Consider the following 19,073-nt stretch of genomic DNA (forward strand, 5'->3'; position numbering starts at 1 on the left):
TGATTTACTCATAGTCAAGGCCCTCAATGCTTAGGACAGTGCCTGGTGCATAGTAGGTGCTTCATAAATATTTGCTATATGCATGAAAAATTCTATTACACATTCCAATATGACCCAAGTCATATCCACTCTATTAATATCTACTCACTAAACCACTAAATGCATCAATAAAAGCATTTTGCCATTCTCCTTGGGCCAATTCACCTTACCGTTAACTATACCCATGTTGAATTTCAAATAATCACTTATCTTCTTCACAGAAAATAGTCAGTCCTCCATGGTTAGCAGAGAATAAGGGTGCTTCCCTTGGATGAAAAGTCTCATCAAGCTAACTGTATCCTGGGCTGAATTTTTAGAAGCAGGATCAGAATTGTGCAACTGAACAAGCATGCACTGAAGGGACCATCTGATCCATCCCTTCAGAGGAAGGCTGGAGAGAGCAGAGGAAAGGGAGCACCAGACACTTTAATGACTTCCTGACTTCTTCAGAGTCTGATGTCAAGTGTATGAGTTTCTTGTGGCTGCTGTAACAAAGTACCACAAACTGAATGACTTAAGACAGTACAGATTTATTCTCTCACAATTCTAGAAGCTAAAAATTTGAAATGTGTCAGAAGAGTTGGATCCTTCTGGTGGCTCTGAGGGAGGGCTTGCTACATGTTTCTTTTCTAGTGGATTCTGGTAGCTTCCAGCAATCTTGGGCATCCTTTGAATTTTGGCTGCTTCACTCCATTTTCTGCCTCCATCTTCACATGGCCTGTTGCCTGTGTGTCTGTGCCTTCACATGACCTGTCTGTGTCTCTCTGTCTAAATGCCCTTCTTATAAGGACACCAGTTGTTGGATTTAGGACCCATCTTAACCCAGTATGACCTCATCTTTACTAGTTACATCTCCAAAGACCTATTTCCAAATAAAGTCACATTCACAGAGACTGAGGCCGGAGTTCAACATATTTGGGGGGAAATTAATTTAACCCACAATATCAAGCTTATGCTGTAGCACAAACCAGAATTTAGATCTCAAGTACTTTCGGGCCACTTCACAGCCCATGCTCCACTCCCTCCTCAGAAATGAAAAGTGTGTGAGCACAATATGCAGATTATTTAGGTTATGAATCCAACCGAATTTAATAAAATAATTTTTTAAAAGATTTTATTTATTTATTTTTAGAGAGGGAAGGGAGGGAGAGAGAGAGAGAGAGAGAGAGAGAGAGAGAAACATCAATGTGTGGTTGCTGGGGGTCATGGCCCGCAACCCAGGCATGTACCCTGGCTGGGAATCGAACCTGGGACACTTTGGTTCCCAGCCCGAGCTCAATCCACTGAGCTACGCCAGCCAGGGCTATAAAATAATTTTTTAAACAGAAAATCATTATGAGCAGCTTAAGTACAGCTTAAGCAAGGGAAACACAGACACAGAAACTTGGCACACTGCTGGTCTGTCACAATCCCACTCCCGTCTCAGGCCTCTCTCTGGTGCAAAGCCCATGACTTTCAGACCAAGGTTCATGTTTCTTTCAGAGTTCAATGACAAGCAAAAAAGTTCCCAGACATGCCAATAGTAGTTTAAAAAACAGAGCTATTGGTTTCTTCCTTCAACTATCTTAATGAGGCTATGCTCTCTAGTCCACTCTCTCCTACAATGCATAAGCAAGCATAACCAGCAAGATAATCAGGATTAGTTATGTAAATTGCCAGGGTGCTCTTGAGAAACACACATGTACATCAGAGAAACATCTCCTATTTTTGCTATGCTAATAATGTTAAGGGGGCCCTGGCTGGTGTGGCTCAGTAGATTGAGTGCCCACTTTCGAACCAAAGAACACATGCACGGGGTTGCCGGCCAGGTCGCCAGTAGGGGGCACAAGAGAGGCAACCACACACTGATGTTTCCCTCTTTCTTCTCCCCTTCCCTTCTCTCTAAAATATAAATAAATAAAATCTTTAAAATATATAATGTTAAGGGAATTAACATCTCTGTGAACATGAGATTATTTTATAACTGAAAGCAGAGCTACTCAAATACTTTTTCTCTCCAACAAAGCTCTGAGAAATCAGAAATATAGTATTTAAAATAGTGCCTTAATTTTGAAAGACGTAAATTTTACTAAAAACTGTAGAAATTGCAGGAACAAGTATAAAGGACACATGGACAATAACAAAGGGAGTGGAAATGGGAGGGAGGTGGGCAGGGCTGCGGGGTGGGCTGGGATGGGGTAAAAGGCAGAAAACTGTACTTAAACAGCAATTAAAATAAAAATTAAAAATAAAAAAAGAAATTACTTCTTCCTAACTAAAGTATGGAGTGCAGTTCTTTTAACATTGTATCTCACTGCTGTTTTAAAATATAATTAGAAATGCCAAAATCTAGTAAAAATTTTGGAAAACATAGAATTCTTGAATATATTTAACTGATTGTGCATTCTGAAAGGTACGTTCTAAATTCAAAATAGAAGTTTTCTCTTTGGATGCTATTTCCATCTCAAAGGATCAATGACTAAGAATAGGTGTATCATTTACTAATTAGGAGAATTTAAATAACTTTACTCAAAAATATGCCTTAACTTTTCAAAAACAAAATATACAAAATTGTATTTACCTCTTCACTTAGAGTAGTATTTTCTTGTCTTATTCTTTGATCATGCTTCACATAAGAATTACTCTGAGCTACTATTACATTTTTTAGTACAAATATCATAACTTTGTAAAACAGTCCTTCTTTTATTTAATTGGGGACACTCAGTAGTACCAAAGTTTAGTGCTAACTATCAGCATATGCTAAGGATTCCTTGAGTATTTCTTTATGATCAACCTTCTTTTTCAAATTTAATTTCCTTCCCTTTCTCCTCTTTCTTTCCCTAGCTAGTCCCAATGAGGAGGTATATATATTTCTATATCTATAACTATATCTATACCTATATTCTATATCTGTATCTATACCCTTATCCACATCTATCAATATGTGCATGCACATGCTTACATCATGCGTACACATAATGTGCATGTGTGTATGTATGCACATGTGTGTGTGTGTACACTTTGCCAAATCCAATGAAATCCCATCCAACACCAGCTGTGGTATTTGGTTGAGAAGCCAACACCAGGTCAAAGACAGGGGCTTACATACCAGAACAAATTATGGGAAAGGATGGACTGTATCTTGATCTCTGACTCAGGAAGACCTCAGCAGTTAATTAAGGTCATGGGTGCTTCCAGGTGTTTCTGGAATTTACTCAGGTTCCATTCTCTTTTCAATCACTCTGGCTGCCCCAGGGATCACAGGACTTCACATGGGACTGCAGGCTGAGTCCTCCAGCTCAGTTTTAACATCCAATTCCTAATCTCACGGTTATGGACCATAGTGGATTAGGCAGGCACTATAGCTAAATTGTTGTTAAGATTATTTACAGGAAAGGATTTATAGAGACTGGGTTGTCAAACAAGCATGGAATATGTGGGTACAATTTTCATCATGGATATCTTATCTTCCCAAACTCCATCCCCTGTCCTTCTAGTAATCTTTTCTGTCTCACTTAGTAAAACTTCTCATCTCCACAACTAGGAGCTATTCTTAATCTTTTTCCCTTCCTCATTCTCTCCATTCCTAAAGGACATCCTTACTCCATCTGTCCCTTTTCTTCTGTGGCTACAATGCCAGCCCAAATCATATAATCTTCCCTGGATCCCTGAACCAGCATCCTAAACAGCCTCTCCACTGACACTAGTGTCCCCTAGAATGAATTTTCCACACAAAACTCAAAGTGATCTTTTTCCTAAATGGAGACATAGTTGACATAACACTGTGTGAGCTTAAGGTGTACAACATGCTGATTTGAAACATTGATATATGCTATGTCATTGTCACGTCTGAGTACATATCCAAAGGAAATGAAAACAGGATATCTAAAGATACCTGCACCCTGTGTTCATGCAGTATTATCCCCAATAGTTGAGATATGGAGACAACACACACATGCACACAAACACAGAATATTATTCAGCCAAAAGAAACAAGGAAATCCTGGCATTGCAACAACATGGATGAATAAAGGCATTATGCTAAGTGAGATAAGTCAGCCATAAAAAAAACAAATACTATATGATATCATTCATATGTGGAATCTAAAAAAAGCCAAACTCATTAAAAGAGAGAATAGACTGGTGGTTAGCAGGGGCTGGGGTATGGGGTTGATGGGGAGATGTTGGTCAAAGGGTACAAACTTCCAGTTATAAGTAAGTCCTAGGAATCTAAATCCTAGGGATCTCTAGTTGCTTGGGAACTAGATGTTAATTAAATGTTCTCACCACAAAAGAATAAATGATAATCATGCAACATGACAGAGGTATTAGCTAATGCTATGGTGGTAACCAAAGTAATCTTTTAAAACATTAACTCTGGTCACGTCATTCTTGTTTATATCCCATTATTGGCTTTCTATAGCACTGAGGAAAAAATTCAAAGTCTTTATCATGCTGATTAGGGTTCCTCATCATCTGGTCGGGGCTGGCATTGCCTCTAATCTTGTATCTCACCAACTCACATAACCCTGTTCATATTCCTTTCATACTGACCTTCTTGCTGTTCCTTGAACAGCCTCGGGACATTTACACTGGCTATTCTTCTGCCCTAAATGCTCTTCCTCTTATCTCTCCATGGCTGGCTTCTTGTCATTCAGGGCCCATAACTCAAACACCTTCTCCACAGAGAAGTGAATCCCACTGGTCTCCCATTCATTCTAGCTGGTCACCCTGCTTTAAATGTTTCATATTGTTATTGGAATTAGATTATTTTTATATTTTATTATTTTTATTTTTTATTTTCTATCTTTTCCTATATAAACTCCATGGGAACAAGAACATACTATTCTCAGATCTGTACATGGCACATAAAAGATCCTCAACAAATATTTGCTGAAAGAATAAAGAATGAAACATCTCAGGTGCAATTACACTTGAATGCTATAAGCAGGGAAGTTCAAGGAAGCTGACAGATAAGAGGCATGTGCTCAGTAACGTGTAACTGAAGAGCATGAGCTTGGCTTTGTACACGTGTGCAATCCCCACTGCCATGGCATCATTTCTACTAAGTCGGCAAAAATGGCCAGACTGACAGTTACTGATGACATGTGATGTCTGGGCCGTTTCACGCACTGTCCTCCATGTGATCGTTTCCCCTTTCTGCCATTTCCATTTCACAGACCAGGAGCATTTGGTTCAGAGGAGGGAACTAGGTTATCATCAAATACTCCCATTTTCAATATCTGAATAGCTCAAGAAGAACCCTACCATTCTCACTACAAAAACATAATTAGAAGTTCTTGAAAATTAACTCTATACTATTTCAAAAGATCCTTTATGACCCTAATTCAGGATATAAACTCAGGGACACCTTGATGACTCAATGATTGATAAGATTTCCTTTTTCTTCTACAGTTATCTTTGGTCAAGGTATCAGCCCGCTCTGCATAGAAGTTAAAGACATTTCTTTAAATATTATATTATTAAGCGAAAGAATACATATTATGTTCTCTGATGGAAAGTCTGGGCTTCAAAATCGTAATGATGAAACATGAGTCATTGGGTGCCTTTCATTCTTCTTCTGAAAATGTTATCCCGAGTGAGAAAGATTAATGATGAAAATGTTATTCAGAGTTAGAAGTAAAACAATAACTTTCACCGTGCCTTTTTCTAACCTAAAATAAGTAGGAGGTATGTCATACATTTTTAAAAGCTTTAGAAAAAGAATAGTAGGAAAATAAAGAATGATAGGCAGCTCGCAGTCTTCCCCGCCCTCTTTCTACCCCAAGCTCTCAGCCCTGCTCAGAGCCAGGGGATGGCTAATGCAGCTTCCTTGTTTCCTTTCCACGGTCCCTCCTTCACCTCCTTCTGAGTCTTTGTTTATGTGTCATCTTCCTTTCTTCAGTCACCATTCATGTATCCACCTATCCACCACTGTTTGTTTTAACTCTATACTACATATAGAAGGCATTTCGTTAGCTGTCATGGAAAATACAAGGTCCCTGTTTCTGAGACACTTGAAATCACTTGTCATAAAAGTCAATTTCCAAACTTGTCCATTTATTTCCCTTGCCTCCTTTTTTTCCCATAATACTCACAAAATTGCTGCAGGGTCTGTCGACAAGTCTGATTTGTCTGGAGTTACAAATCTGTAAACGTTCCACCAATAGTCAACAAACTACTTATGTCTGAATGCGGGCTACTGTCCTCATTGTTAAAGCATTTAAACTGTGTTCCTTGGGCCTGGAAAAATAATACAGTGTTCCCACATTATAATCCTGTTTCCAAGAGTATCTATTCAGATATTTAAAAACTTGTTTTCAATGGTGGTCACATGGACAGAGTGAGAATGTAAGAGAATTCTTTAAATTTTCCTCGGTTAGGGACAGTTTCCTAATATAGAGAGAAGATACAGTGGAACACAGTATCTGTCCACAACTCTTTCTTGTCTCCTTGCCCTTGCCAAGAAAATCATCAGATGGCATTGTGTGTTCTTACCCCACTGAGTTTGGATTGGCCATGGAACTGACTTTGAACCATGCAATGTCGGCTGAAGTGACAGCATGGTAGTTCAGAGCTGAGGCTTTAAGGGGCTCAATTTATTTCTGCCTGCCCTCTTCCAGTTTGGTATTCCACACAGAGAAAACTATGGTCCAGAAAGATACATCTCTTTTTACTGGGTCTGTATTTAAGAAAACGTGAACCCAACCCCAAATCAGAAATCTGCCCTACTCTCTGAGCCCAGGTAGGGCTAACAGAGAAATTCATCCAACCTGTAGACTAGTGAGCATGCAATATGAATTGTGTTATTATTTCTCCAAGTCACTTGGATATGAGGGGTGTTTGCTTGTCAGCATTATCAGAGCAGAAACCTGACTAATATAGCAGCTGGTTTCAGGAGTGATATGCTCTGTAGTGAAAACCTAACTTAAGTCAGATTTTCTTTTGGGACAGGCAAGGAACCGTTACAGGGCTCCAGTAAAATGTTAACCCCCTGGCAAAATAATCAGTAAGCGTGGCTGCTAAGAGAGCCATTTACCAAAATGTCCATGCCTCACAAAATCTTTGAATTGCATGATAGTCTTTAGAAACAACAGCAGAACTGAGAAAAAGTGAACTGTTCCCAGAAATATCTCGGTATATAGGAAGAATGTCACCAACCTAAAATCGATACTTTGTCTATCTCAAAACACATTACAAACAAACCAGATTCACTGACACGTACTTTCTTATTTCACAATTGGGAAAAGCCAGGTGCTGAGGGGTTTTTTTTTAAGTCATAAAGCAGCATAAAAATAAGCTATGATCCTCTGCTAAAGCTAACACATCGATTCACCATAATCCCTGAAGGTTAATGGAGCTACACGAGGTGAGTGTCTCTCAGTGCATGAGGTCTGAATTATTCAAAATAAAAAGAGCCTTGAGAATCCATCTGCCCTTTTAAAACAGATCGTTCTAACACCAGGGAGTCCTTTCTCTTAAAAATTATTGTTCTCATCAAACGCAAAAAAAAAGAATACAAGTCCATTTAAATGGAAGCAATCAGGCAAAACAATGTTTATTAGAAAATGTCTACTTACGTTTTCTAGCTATGTGATGAGGAGAAAATAATATGCACTGTGATAATTTTTTAATCATTTTTTCCCAGAAGGTGGTAAACAGCTTTCCATTTTTTGACCTGAGATTTTTACAAAAGTGACCTCATGAACCTTTTCACCTCTCAATGGCCCCTGTTCTGTATGCCCCAGAAGGACACAAGCCCATCCTTCATGTGAAGAACCTCCCATCCCTGGAACTTGACAAGGGAATATTGGACAGACAATAACAGCACATCACACGTTTAATCTTTCCTACTGCAATTATCTTTACTTTCATGAATGTTCAGATTTATATTGTACAATACACTACCATTAAATCAGCGTTTATTATGAGGGCACGTGTTCCAAGACAAACAGACACATCCTTGGGTGGCTAATTTTATACAATAGCCAACAATGTTCTCCTACTGTCAATAAGCTCAGAGATTAGTTATAATAAGGATACCCTGACAACTCCATTCACAGAATTAATTAAGTATCACAGTGTACTGGCTCCTTTTAAACCAACTGTTTGGGCAAAAATAACCACTCTTAATTTTTATTTATCTTTGTCTTTATGTTCAAATGTTAGTTATTTCATTCTGCTATTAGTTTCACCAGCCCTTAAAGAGCTGGGATAAGGTGACTTTCACTGCTTGTGGTCTCAGCATCTAATAACATGCATTTTGCATGTCTGTGCTTTTAGCCTTTAAATTATTGGTACATACATAGAAACACCTAAAAAATACTCTGCCATACTTTGTGCATGAATGAGCTACATTCTCAGGGTACATGATCTTATCTTATTTCGCCTGATTTTTTTTTTTGCATTCTTCCAATTATTTAGACAAGTACTTTATTGAGGGCCTGACACCATGCTAGGCAGAATCTAAGATTAATGGGTTGTTCCATAAGCAAGCAGCACCTTAAATCTGTGTATGTAAAGGGAAACATTTTTGTATGAAAACTATTTGGAAAACAAGTATTGCTACCTCAGTAACAGGTAGGTTGCCTAGAAGAAATCGTGTCCTGAAAAATCACTTTGAAGAACATCAGTTTAGAAGTGTAGAGAAAAAAACATAGAAAGGTCCTCAACAATAATAAAATAAAATGTTATGTAAAAGGGCTCTTATTTATACCCACTGTTTTGGTCTTTATGAATATTCATGCCCATATTCTTTTGAAACATTATATTTATTTAATTTGAAAGGCCAGTGCTTCAGATGAGAAAAAACTCATGCAGGGAAAATGAGTGAATTATTCATCTAAAAACAAATATTGTTTTGGGACTCTGTTTTATACTTGTGTATTCAACATCTACATAAATCAGCCCCCCGTGGGGCCATGTGTTTCTACAATGGGCTCTGAATACCACAGACCCCAACTTCTAAATGCCTTTGTTTATTTTTTTTCTCAGCCCGAAAGAGAAAAATTTCAAAGGGAGAATGCATATCCTTGAGCTGAACAAATGAATGACTTTGATCTGCATGGGCTCAGTGAGGTTTTCAGTACTTGACTTACACGACTTCCTGCCGCACTACTCAACTCCAACACACTGCTAGGGGCGCCAGGGCACCCGGCTCCCTTCCTCTTCTCATTAATAATCATCAAACAGCCAATGTAACTGAGGTGGAGTCATCTGATGGGTAAGGACACCACGTCACAAATAGGAAGTGCCTCGTCCAGGTCCACCCTAACAACAGGTGACAATGCATGGGTTGAAACTCAGGGAGTCTGGTGCCACAGTCTGTACCCTAACACTCCCCTTGCCTGACAGTGAGGTCCGCCCCACACCAGCATGTGGTTATTGAATTGACATGACTTAAGGATGAAGCCTGGCTTACTTTGAAGATCACATATATTAATAACCATCACAAAAAGTAAAGAGGAATAAGAATACCAGTGATTGGTTTCTCATTGACCCCTATACCTATTCACCTCACGTGTGCATTCATTGCAATGCACTTTAATTACTGAGTATTTTTTTATTTTACGAGGACTTTTAACATGAAAGAGTCAGTAATAAACAGCAAGTCATAAGCTTAAAAATGGTGATAACACAAACATGTACAGCCGTGACAAGAGTGTTTCTGACTTTGCACCTAAGAGAACCAGAGGGGAGCATGAAGGCTGTCCCCCACTCCCACGAGTTATGGCGTTGGACAACTTCCCCACATTTGGCGAAATCACAAGTGTCAGCACAACTGGAGTGCAGCAGGTAAGCTTTGCCCTGGGAACACCACCTTTGCGATCACAGTATCTCTGCTGCCAAGGAAAAATACTAAGTATTTTATTTCTTAATTAATCTCACACTTCTCAGTGGCCTTTAAAATCTCAGGAAAAAGGTTTTAAGGATAAGGAAAAGCACCCACGACAACATCATGAATCTGGGGGAAACCAAGACCAATACTCTGGGTGAAGACGGGTTTTATTGAGATTTCTGGTTTTTAAGAAATGTGGATTTAAACTTGATTTTGTCATCATGCAGACACGTCAGAACCAGGGAGAGCTTTTTATTTATCTGCTGTCTTGGTCCTGTCTCCAGGGTGCTATGTGGCCATGCCTGTGTTCCTCCTCTAGGTGCATCTACCATTTTAAAGTAGTGCCCCTTCTACTGATGGTTACCCCCCACCCCCACGCACAGAAAGGGATGCTTTGCTGCGTCTGGGTGAATTCACCATCAGCTGGGAAGCCCAAGTGCTGCAGTGCAGTCAGTGGCATGACTCTAATCTCCATCCCAGTCTGTGAGTGTTCCTGCCAGGGGGCCAGTCCTGAGAGCTGGAGGTGCGATCCAAGAGGCCGTGGGTCCCGCAGGCCATGGGGACTTCTAGGCCAAGCCAAGTTGAAAAATGGGCTCAAAGCAGAGTGGGTCTCATCTCTCCGATAATCTTTGTTTCTTACACCATGCACCATTTTTTTCTTTTAAAAGAGAATTTCAAATTGTGTTGTTATTGGAAAAAGGAAAAACATATCTCATTCTCTTTGGGCAAGAGGGGTATAAACATCTGCTTTTATAGCAGATAATGTCACCACATTCTTCACAGTCTCTTACCAGCTACTATGTTTCCCGAATAGTATTGTTTAGGTTTTCTCCTACCTCAAAACTACTCAATTTCTTCTCAAACCAGATACTATGAGAAAAGAGCCATATGACTTCTGACTGCTGATGTTAACCTCGTGTTAACCTCGGTCACCTGGCCAAGGTTGTGTTCATCAGGTTTCTCCACCATAAAGTCACCCTCCCCTCCCCCTGTCCACACTGCCCTCGGGCAGGAAGTCCCTACGTGCAGCCCACCCACGCTTGAAGGATGAGAAACGATGTTTCCCCTCCTTGAAGTCAGACTAGCTACAGAAATTATGTAGAATCATCTGCAAGAGAAATTTCACTATTCTCATTTATTTATGCACTAAATTATTTACATCAGTCTGGATTTGTGAGTATTGTTTTATACTGTATGATAATCCAAAACCACCTTTATTTTGTTGCTCAAATTGTTCCGGCTTTTATTTTCCTTGGAGAGAGGACTGAGTCTAGAGCAGGGAATACACAGGGAAACTCTGAACCTCTGGGACTGCTAATACATGCACAATAACAAACAGACACCCCTCAGCGGCGAGGCACGCCCAGCACACCGAACAGGAGACAGTGAAAGGCCTCCCGCTCTTGTAGCCCCTCTGAATCTCCGGGAGTGAGTCTCTTGTAAAAAGCACAGAGTCAGGTATTATTTTGTGAGACAATATAAAATGTTTTCTCTTTTTATAAGTAGGTGAAACCCATTTGTATTCATTGATATGACTGCAAAGTTATAACTTGGCCAAAAGGTTTATATTAATTTTACTGTGTGGATGACATATTTTCTGTGGCCATTTGTCTCTATAAACAGTTTTGGTTTTTTCCATCATATTTGTTTGTATTTAGAAAAGTTTGCATTTTTGTTTCAGTGGCAACTGCTACACACATGCGCACACACACACACACACACACACACACGTGCCCTTAGCCCTTCTTTTCCTTACTCAGTGTGTGCTATTTGCTGTCAGCTTGAAACTACACCCTTTGGCTCTCATTGATTCCCCAAGCAATAATCAGGGAGCTCATGTTAGGTCTCCTCCTTTCTCTTTCCTCCCAGTTGCAAACCTTTCATTAAATTGTGACATCCACACAAAAACACACAATTCCTAACTGAACAGCACAATGGATTTCACAAAGCAACCAGAGTGGTATAATCAGAACCCAGAACAAGAAACAAAACACTTCAAGTGTCCCAGAAACCTGTCCTTTTGTGCCACCCCAAACAACTGCAGGCACAAAAGTAACTAGTATCCTGACTTCACGGGAAGGCATTAATTTTGGTTCTTTTTAAACTTTATATAAATGGAATCCTACCACACATACACCTCTACATTTGACTTTTTCTGATCCATGTTATATTTGTCGGATTCGTCCGTAATGTTGAGTAGAGTCGCTGTGGCTCCTTCATTCTCTTTGTTGTCTAACATTCCCTTGTGTAAGTACAGCACACTTCACTGAATCGTTTTTCTGTTAACGGACATGTAAATAATTTCCAAATTTAAGCTGCCATCACTGCCACAACCTTTCATGCACATACCTTTTGATGAATATGCTTGCATACTTATGTTGACTATAAACTGAATGAAATTGCTGGGTAGTAAGCTATGCACGTGTTGTGTGGTAGATACTGAGTTTAAAAAGCTGCAAGTAGTTGAACCAATTTTCACTACCAAAATCAGTGTGTAAGAGTTTTATCTGCTCAATAAGCTTGTCAATACTTCTCCCATCTAAAAATGTTCTCACCTCTATCTTTTCAGAAAATACAACATGTACTTGTACTGTTTTCCCCCATTTGCCTCCACTGTCACTTTACTCTTACATCTACAGTGTCCATAAGTCTGGAAACAGATAATATCGTCTTCATTATTATTATTTTACAGAATAAACCAACCCAAGGAAAACACTGAATATTCACCTGTGCTTCCATGTGAATATGGATACCCTGGATCCATATTCCAGTAATGGGTGCCCTGCAAAATTCAATATATTCAGTGTACGTCATCAGTGTTATTGCCTAAGCTTCCCAGCCATCTCTCCTAGAATAAACCTTGTCCTTTTGTATGGTGCCCCTCAAAGGGTGCTGTGTAGGCTGGCAATCAGTACAATCAGTACAGAAGATAGGAAACTTTTGCCAGAATTAAATAAATTATTTCACTAAAAATGCTTTCGTTCAATCAACTTTTTTGTTTGTTTGGTAAGCGTGTTTTTTTTTTCCCACAAAAGCACGTGGCGCACAGAGTTACTTTCTGCAAGTTCCTTATCTCCTCATCATGAAATAAGCCTTTGAAGAGCACTACCCTATAGATTTCTCAGGAATGATTCATAAATACTATATTACTTGAATTTTGAATCTTGAAAGAGTTTTGCTGGATAGAAAATTACAAGCTCATGTCAAATACATCCTTGAGTTTCCTCAATTACTGTTCCATTGGTACGTTGCTGTGCATGTCAATATAGACAATTCTAATGCTAATCTGTTTTACTCTCCCATAAATGATGGATCCTTTCGTGTGGAAAACCTGAAGATTTGTTCTTATCTTTAAAATCTACTAGGCATCTCAGAAACACAGTGGCATCGACCATTTTAGGTCAGTTTTAGGTCAGTTTTCTAAGTTACTTCGTGGACTCTTCAATGTACAGAACCAAGTCTTCATTCATTTCCTTCTAATTCTTTCAATTTAGTTTTTAAACATCATCTCTGTTTTATTACATTGATTTTGTTTATAGGAACTCCAGTTACATAAATATTGAAATTCTTTGTCTATCGTTTATACCTTTCCCTTTTCTAATTCTTTTCACTTCTTTATTTCAACTTGGTGTTCTTGGCTATTGTCAAACATCAATATCCTTTATTATATTTCCATGAAATCTATTCTGTCCTAGGCACCTTCATCTTTTTTTCAATGTTTTTGCCCCGAGGTTAACCAATTGTCATTTTATGTCTCCCATTTTTAATCCACTTTTGTTCTGAATTTTTTTAATTTCTAATTTGAAGTTTTAAACATTTCTGAAAATGCTTTAAGAATGTAAATTAGCTTGAAATGGTGTATTACATTTGGGGGGAGGGATATGGTCTGTTTTGGGTGGTTTTCCATTCTTATTTTTTATTTCCTCTTATAGAAGTTTTCTACAGATGCCATGGGCCATGTTCTTTTATTTCTCTGAACAAACAATACCATATGTATGTGACAAGAATGGATTTAGCTTCCTATTCTGATAAAGTAAAATATTCTCTTTTAAATAACTGGCACCTGGGGTGACAGCAGAGTGGGTGCTGATTTTTAAAAATCATAATTTATCTTCTCCAGTTTTATTGATATATAGTTGACATATAACATTATATGTTTATGATATACAACATGTTTATTTTACACATTTTCCTGTTGTACAATGATTCCCACCACAGTGTTAACTAAATCTCTCCAGCCCTGTGCACTGCTGTGGGAATGTAAACTGGTGCAGACTATGGGAGACAGTATGGGGCTTCCTCACAAAACCAAAGGCAGCACTGCCCTGTGATCCAGCAGCCCCACCTCTGGGTGTGCGGCCCAAGAAAATGCAGTCAGGATCTCAGATATTGGCACTTCCACAGTCACTGCAGCATTTTTCACAATAGCCAAGCTATGGAAACAATGTAAGTGTTCATCAACAGACAGAAGGATAAAAATGATGTGGCATACATAGACAATGAAATATTATTCAGCCATAAGGAAGTAAGAAAATCCTCTATTTTTGCAACATGAATGAACCTTGAGGACATTATGCTAAGTAAAATAAGTCAGACAGACCAAACCAAATAATACATAATTTTGCTTATGTGTGGAAAGCTAAAGAAAGCTACATTCAGAAACAGAGTGGAACAGTGGCTGCTTGGGGAGGGAGGCAGCAGGGGGAATGTTGGTCAAAAGGTACAAACTTCCAGTTGCAAGGCGAATAGGTTCTGAGGATCTAATGGGCAGTATGGTGATTACAGTTGTAATATCATACTACATACTTGAAAACTGCTAAGATAGTAGATCTTACATGTTCTCAAAACAAAAAAGAAAGGTTCTGACTTTTTTATTCTTTTTTCTATACCATCTTATTTTCCACTTTTATTCTTCTTTCCTTCCATCACCACGCATCCAAGAGACACACTCTCTCTCCCCACCCCCAAAAGTAGTGTCTTTTCAAGACTGCCACCCCTGCTCCCGTGACTTTCAAAATGTCCTTTAAATTCTTCATCAGTCAAGTTAGTCAGTGTTCTGATCCATCAAGGTTCAGACCAGGTATGTGGGTCTGTGGATTTTTCTCTATCTAGGGACATATAATTTTAATCTTTTTTCTTTCTTTTTTTCCTGCTACTCCTGGACTGTCTACCGTTGTGCTCTCCTATCTTCTGGGCATTTTCATCCTGATTCTGCTCAGGCATGGTTTCCACACCTGGCTGTGTGGGGAGCTGGTATATGAAAGTGTATTTCTTATCGTACAAATTACATAAGCAGTTGTTATGTCAACATTCTAGTTGTGCTTTTGGAATAGGCTATAAATGGTCTCTTTTCCGATGTCAATGTTTTTGGAAGGATGTGTGGAGAAATTTAGATTATGTGGCCATCTAAATAGGAAAACTGACACCAGAAATTTTAATTTTCTGTTTTTATCCCCAAATGGTAACACTTTTTTTGAAGGCTCAATTCATTTCCCCATGATTTGAAATGACACATATATACTTGTGACTATTTTTGTTCTATCCATCTGTCTATTTTTGTTCCAGAAACCTAATCTTTTAATTATTGTAACTTTCACACATTCTAATACCACAAAAATTCAAGTCACTGTCTCTGGATCCTCTTTATATAACTTCCTTGGTTATTCCTGTTTGTGTGTTACTCTTCCACATTAAAGTTAGTGACATGTCATTAATTGCCCCATACTTATCAGTGCATTTTAGGTGAGATTAAAAATTGCAAAATTTTAACATATATTTTTAGACTAGTGAAGCTTCATACATGAGAATATATTACTTTTTAATTCATTAATATCTTCTCCTATGACACTCCTTAAAGTTTAATAGTTTTCTTCCAAGAAATTTTGAACATTTCTTCTCATGCTTATCCCTAGACACTTTATTGTTAATATGTTAACAGAACAACACATTCCTAGATAGACTAATGTTAATGTAACTAGGCTTATCGTCCAATTATGTTCGCTAACTTGTTTAACTTGTATATTACACAGCATTTAAGTTTCACATATGAACTGATAACATACTGACATATGGAATCTCTCCATTAGTTCTTGCGGTTTTCAATTGTGTCTTTTGGTTTCTCAGGAGGTTATAATAAAAATAAATAACATTTACTGAGTGCTTCCTATATGCCAACTACTGTAAAAGAGGCACATTACATGCATTATCCAATGTATTTTAACAACAAAGTTGTGAAGTATTTTTTATTAATGGTCCTAAGTGAGAGATTAATAATAAAGTTTAGAGAGGCTGAATAACCTGGCCATGATCACTCAGCTATTATCTATCAAGATCAATGGATAACAGCACAATTAATGATACCTTTCCTTATCTTTCCCTATATGTATACACTAATTTTCTCCCTGTTCAACTAAAATTTGGGTCAAGCACAGCAGAACTGAGAGTATACATCCTCCTTTGGTCCTCACCTTAGTGGCAATCCCTCTGCTGTTACACCTGTAGGGATTTGGAGTCAGCACTTGAGGCTTTTTCAAATAAAACTTCAGTAAAATTTTCTTTTAATTTTTATTTTATTAGTTTCCCCCACCCTTAAGAATTGGAATTGGATTATCCAAACTGTTTTTGACCATATATCACAATGACCTTGTAATTTTTCCCTTTGATAGATTTAAAGTATCAAACAACATTCCTGGATTTCGAACATCAAACCTTCCTCACACTCCCAGGAGAAACCCTAGATCACTGTTTATGTATGAAATGTGTGACCGTGGGCATGTTTCTTCCTGTCTTTGGGTCTGTTACATTCTTTTTTATAAAATGGGAATACAAACAGTATCAACTTCATATCGTTGCTGTGAAAATTGGTTCATTTATTCAAGAAATTTATTGAGCTTCTGCCTTGTGCCAGGCACAACTCCAGGTTGTTATTTTACCAACCAGCAAGTCAGAAAACAAGACTCTATGAGCTTGCATTCTAGTAAACACGGTAACACTGGGACTTAGGACAGCATGTGGAACACAGCATCATCCATGCAAGGGTTGGCTACCATTAACACTACAGATTTTGTATACTACTGGACTAATTTGCCAATAGTTTTCATAATATTTTGCATCCACTTCCATGAGATTTGTCAGTACTTATCACCTCTGATCTTTATCAGGTTAGAATATTAGGCTGATGCCAGAGTCATCAAAATGAATTGGAAAACGTTTTTTTTTCCTATTTGCGAATGTGAAACATTACAGAAAACATTCAGTCCTAGAATATACTTTTCTGATACTAGAGCCCTTTTAAACATAAGTTCTGTCTTTTTGAATTTCTCAAATTGTTATTTTACTCTTTCAGTTGCTTTAATTCTGTTTAGCTAACAAATAATTAAAAATCCATTTATGTCATTTGGATGTTTATATTTATCAACATATATTGGTGTTGAGTCCGCTTTGCCATTTCCTACTATTTGTGTGTTGTTAAGCAGTGAAAGGAAATAAAGGGTCGTAGAGAAGTCATGGAGGGAAAATAAGGTACTTCTCTATCCTCCCCCCATCACCTCTGATGGGCATTTTGAAACCAATGAAATATAAATAAATCATTAGGAGTATGCATATATTTACTCACCAATTTTAAACAGACCATCTCATAAGTTCAAGTCAAATTATACTGCTCAAGTACCAGCATGGAAATAAAACCAGTAAAGCAAAAGCAGCATGACTCTATGGTCAGTCCTTGGTTCCCTAGTGTGTTCTGACGCTCCGGGCAGCAACTGTATTCTGTGCTGCCTGCAGAGTTGCAATGGGAACCCACTGACGGACACACACCTATCTATGTACCTATCTATATCTACCTATCTCACCTACGTACCTACCTACCTAATTACCTACCTACCTAGGTCATCTATCTGTCTATCTATCTATCTATCTATCTATCCATCCATCCATTCATCCATCCATTATCTTTATATCATCTATCTATAATATTACAATATCTCTCTTTTTCAGTGTATCAATGTATAAATGTACTGAAAAATAACTTTTAACTTGTCATCTGTATCTTAGTGATTTTATTTCTTCTTTTTTAAAAGCATGATCTTTTGCATTTTTTGTATTCAAATCATAAACTTAATGAAAATAATAAAATTCTAGGAGACAACCCCTGATAATTCTAATTCTAATTCACAAATTTTAAATATCCCACCCCTATTTTAACCTTGGAGTCTGTCTGTGGTCAACAATAACAACAGTCCTTTATTTTTCTCACATGACTCCCAACGTCTACCACAGATTACCCTACATATTTTCGTAGAATTGGGAGAAAACGTTTTGATAAATCCAGTCATCTTTTGTGTGATTAGTCCTTTTTCTGAAATGAGTGAAAACTCCCCACTGACTGGCTAAATAATTCATTGCAACTGCCTCTAAATCTATTCTTAAACTGAAGAAATAATAACTATTTCATGAATTATTTTTAGATAAGGATGTCAAAGTCTTCAGATTTAGCACACTCAGGAGAACCTGCTTCAGAGAAATTTAAAAGGTACAATGTCTCTGTTCCAGGTGTACTTAAAATGAGTCCACTAAACTGGAAAGAAAATATTGCACTACTTAAGAAGAATCTTTTTATTACCCACAGACAAAGTACATTGTCCTTTTCAAGATTTAAAAAATTCATACACATATTCAGTTTAGATCATTTCATTGAAAAGCAACTATCCTCCTTTTTTATGTATTTTGTTACATTCCTGGGAACAAAACAGAATTCCAGATATTAAGGACTGTTATAGTATTAATTTCCAAAAGTAATTAAGTATGCTAGATTCTTTAAAACAAATGAGTATCTAGAGCATGCTAGATTCTTTTAAACAAATGAATTTGAGACTCCAGACACAGAGATATATAAGCTTCCATCACATAATGAAAGAGTGGCACAAGTCCCCACACAGCAGATGTAACGCCTTTTATTCAGAGTGCATTCATTTAACATTATGCAGGAGGGATGCCAGGGGCAACTGGGACTAACATATGTGTGCGTGTGCCTAAATACAGCTCACAGACTAGACCAAACTAAAAATGGCCACCGGAAAAAAAAATGTGGGTTTACCTGAGGGTAGAGAAGGTTGAGAAAAAAAAAAGTGAGCAGGACGGGACAGCAGAGATGAAACACCTGGGCATCTCCCCTAAGGGAGTGTGGGGGCCTCAGGTGGGACAGCAGGGGGTGGGCCCC

General features: G+C 38.1%; 1 protein-coding gene and 1 non-coding gene across 2 annotated transcripts in view; both read right to left on the bottom strand.

The window, feature by feature from the left end:
• The window catches only part of ADCY2 (adenylate cyclase 2), a 356,581-nt gene that overhangs the window by 257,019 nt on the left and 80,489 nt on the right, over nucleotides 1–19,073 (bottom strand). The gene's annotated exons all lie outside the window — the stretch shown is intronic.
• Nucleotides 9,708–9,875, bottom strand: LOC114513400. The gene has a single exon (XR_003685835.1). It is a non-coding gene; the product is annotated as a U1 spliceosomal RNA (small nuclear RNA).

Source organism: Phyllostomus discolor, chromosome 3, assembly GCF_004126475.2.
Source record: "Phyllostomus discolor isolate MPI-MPIP mPhyDis1 chromosome 3, mPhyDis1.pri.v3, whole genome shotgun sequence".
In the NCBI taxonomy this organism is placed as follows: Eukaryota; Metazoa; Chordata; class Mammalia; order Chiroptera; family Phyllostomidae; genus Phyllostomus; species Phyllostomus discolor.